Raw genomic sequence first — 4,005 nt, 5'->3', positions numbered from 1 at the left:
TACCTGCTAATGATCAAAATCCAGAAAAGAGCCGTTAAATTCTACAACCACCTAAAAGGAAGCGATTCCCAAACCTTCCATAACAAAGCTATCTCCTACAGAGAGATGAACCTGGAGAAGAGTCCCCTAAGCAAGCTGGTCCTGGGGCTCTGTTCACAAACACAAACAGACCCCACAGAGCCTCAGGACAGCAATACAATTAGACCCAACCAAATCATGAGAAAACAAAAAGATAATTACTTGACACATTGGAAAGAATTAACAATAAAACAGAGTAAACAAGAATGATATTTGGCCCTAAACAGAGAGTACACAGTGGCAGAATACTTGACCACTGTGACTGACCCAGACTTAAGGAAAGCTTTGACTATGTACAGACTCAGTGAGCATAGCCTTACTATTGAGAAAGGCCGCCGTAGGCAGAACTGGCTCTCAAGAGAAGACAGGCTATGTGCACACTGCCCACAAAATGAGGTGGAAACTGAGCTGCACTTTCTAACCTCCTGCCAAATATATGACCATATTAGAGACACATATTTCCCTCAGATAGCACAGACCCACAAAGAATTAGAAAACAAACCCAATTTTGATCAACTCTCATATCTACTATGTGAAATACCACAGTGTGCCATCACAGCAGCAAGATCTGTGACCTGTTGCCACAAGAAAAGGGCAACCAGTGAAGAACAAACACCATTGTAAATACAACCCATATTTATGTTTATTTATTTTCCCTTTTGTACTTTAACAAATTGCACATCATTACAACACTGTATATAGACATAACATGACATTTGAAATGTCTTTATTATTTTGGAACTTTTCTGAGTGTAATGTTTACTGTACATTTGTATTGTTTATTTCACTTTTGTTTATTATCTACTTCACTTTCTTTGGCAATGTTAACATATGTGTCCCATGCCAAATAAAATCCTTGAATTGAGAGAGAGAGAGAGAGAGAGAGGAGAGAGAGAGAGAGAGAGAGAGAGAGAGAGAGAGGAGAGAGGAGAGAGAGAGAGAGAGAGAACCAACACCATTCTAAAATCATACCCAAATGTATGTTTCTTTATTTTCCCTTTTGTATTTTAACTATTTGCACATAATATGACATTTGAAATGTCTTTATTCTTTTGGAACTTTTGTGAGTGTAATATTTACTTGTTTATTTCACTTTTATTTATTATCTATTTCACTTGCTTTGGCAACGTAAACATGTTTCCATGCCAATAAAGCCCTTAAATTGAATTGAATTGAGAGACAGCGAGAGAGAGAGCGAGAGCGAAAGAGAGAGAGAAAATAGCTTTACATTCTCAACTAATGAGGCAAGTTGGGTTAGAGAAAGAGAGAGAGCGAGAGAGAGAGAGAGAGAGAGAGAGAGAAAATAGCTTTACATTCTCAACTAATGAGGCAAGTTGGGTTAGAGAAAGAGAGAGAGTGAAAGAGATAGAGAGTGCGCAGGCTGAAATTGGGTGTGTCTTTTGAGGATATCCTCTGCTATGCTGCTGTGTTCGCACCAGTGAGCTCTGCTATCGTGCAAATGTGCCAGGGGAGGGGGAAGGGTTATAGTTGGCATCCAGGGGTAGACAGGGACTGCTATAGGAGTTATGGGAAGGCAGAGGGAGGCAGAGGAGAAAGGGGGAGGCAGAGGAGGAAGGGGGGGGCAAATTTGTATTAGTTGGCATGGGCAGGGGAGACATGGGGGCAGGGAATGGCATAGGATTTAGGGGGAGACATGGGGAGGTTGTGGGAGGAGGGCTGGTGTTAGTTGGCATGGCCAGGGGAGGTTGTGGGAGGAGGGTTGGTGTTAGTTGGCATGGCCAGGGGAGACATGGGAGCAGGAACTGGCATCAGGAAGTCTTTAAGAGGAGTCATAACAACTGCCTCTGTTTTTCGACGAGAGAGAGAGAGAGAAGCAGACAGTGTTGAAGTGGATACGAGCAAACGAGGACAGTGAGTGAGTTCGTATGATTTATACAACAGATTCTTTAAATTGTTGGTTGGTTTGACTGAAGAGACTTTCAAAAAAAGAAGGAAGAGGAAAAAGAGAGAACAACAGTAGAGAGAGAGTGAGAACAGGAGGGAGGGAGGGAGGGAGGGAGGGAGGGAGGGAGGGGGAGGGAGGGAGGGAGGGAGGGGGGAGGGAGGGAGGGAGGGAGGGAGGGAGGGGATAGTTGTAGTTAACCACAAAGAGAGAGAGCGAGAGAGAGAGAGAGAGAGAGAGAGAGAGAGAGAGAGCGAAAGAGAGAGAGAGAGAGAGGAAGCTGACAGAGTCTCAGCACACAAATATTCCCTGGCCTGTTTGCCAACAAAAGACACGCACCATGACTACCGTGACTCATTCATGACTCATACCAGATGGATGTGGCCGGACATACCGTATACTGTTCACCACGGCACATTGCAGGCAGGTATACACACAAACACACTATAGCATATGCCATTTAAAAGCACGGAGCACAGACACACACACACACACACACACACACACACACACACACACACACACACACACACACACACACACACACACACACACTGTACAAAACATACACAATAGTGCCATCTATATAGCTTGCTACCTTGTCCCTCCTTTTCAATAAACATTACCGTCTCTCCACTGTGTGTGTATGCGCGTGCTTGTGTGTGTTCATGAGTGCGTGTGAGAGCTCACCGTTTTACCAGCACCTACAGTGAACAAACAGAGAGACCATTGATGTACAGTATGTCTCATATTGCCTGTTCCCTGGTTGCAGCTCTCATTGAACCTGGTTAAATAAAGGGAAGGCTGGATTTCTCTACTACAATAACCTCAACACAGCGTAATGATATCAGTGGTGTTATTCATCATCTCTCTCTATTCCAGGGCCAGATAGAGACATAACAGCTAATAAAATAATAATGAACTCAAACAGCAGAACAGGTTTTGCACATGTAGGGTGTTGGTCTACTCTAGTGTTTATGAGTACTTAGAGAGGGCAGAGCAAAGTTGACTGTAGCCTTAGTATTCACAAAATAATACCTGAAACATGTCTGTACTGACACACCTACAACTGAAAGAGAAAGAGAATAAGTGGAGAAAGAGACTGGAGCAGAGAGTGGAGAAAGAGACTGGAGCGGAGAGTGGAGAAGAGACTGGAGCGGAGAGTGGAGAAGAGACTGGAGCGGAGAGTGGAGAAGAGACTGGAGCGGAGAGTGGAGAAAGAGACTGGAGCGGAGAGTGGAGAAGAGACTGGAGCGGAGAGTGGAGAAAGAGACTGGAGCGGAGAGTGGAGAAGAGACTGGAGTGGAGAGTGGAGAAAGAGACTGGAGCGGAGAGTGGAGAAGAGACTGGAGCGGAGAGTGGAGAAGAGACTGGAGTGGAGAGTGGAGAAAGAGACTGGAGCGGAGAGTGGAGAAGAGACTGGAGTGGAGAGTGGAGAAGAGACTGGAGTGGAGAGTGGAGAAAGAGACTGGAGCGGAGAGTGGAGAAGAGACTGGAGCGGAGAGTGGAGAAGAGACTGGAGCGGAGAGTGGAGAAGAGACTGGAGTGGAGAGTGGAGAAAGAGACTGGAGCGGAGAGTGGAGAAGAGACTGGAGCAGAGAGTGGAGAAGAGACTGGAGTGGAGAGTGGAGAAGAGACTGGAGTGGAGAGTGGAGAAAGAGACTGGAGCAGAGAGTGGAGAAAGAGACTGGAGTGGAGAGTGGAGAAAGAGACTGGAGCGGAGAGTGGAGAAGAGACTGGAGCAGAGAGTGGAGAAGAGACTGGAGTGGAGAGTGGAGAAGAGACTGGAGTGGAGAGTGGAGAAAGAGACTGGAGCAGAGAGTGGAGAAAGAGACTGGAGCAGAGAGTGGAGAAAGAGAGTGGAGAAGAGACTGGAGCGGAGAGTGGAGAAGAGACTGGAGTGGAGAGTGGAGAAGAGACTGGAGCGGAGAGTGGAGAAAGAGACTGGAGCGGAGAGTGGAGAAGAGACTGGAGCGGAGAGTGGAGAAAGAGACTGGAGCGGAGAGTGGAGAAGAGACTGAAGC

Source organism: Salmo salar, chromosome 05 (assembly GCF_965601325.2).
Source record: "Salmo salar chromosome 05, fSalSal1, whole genome shotgun sequence".
NCBI lineage: Eukaryota > Metazoa > Chordata > Actinopteri > Salmoniformes > Salmonidae > Salmo > Salmo salar.
The sequence above is the reverse complement of the archived record's forward strand: the minus strand, read 5'-3'. Positions refer to the sequence as shown.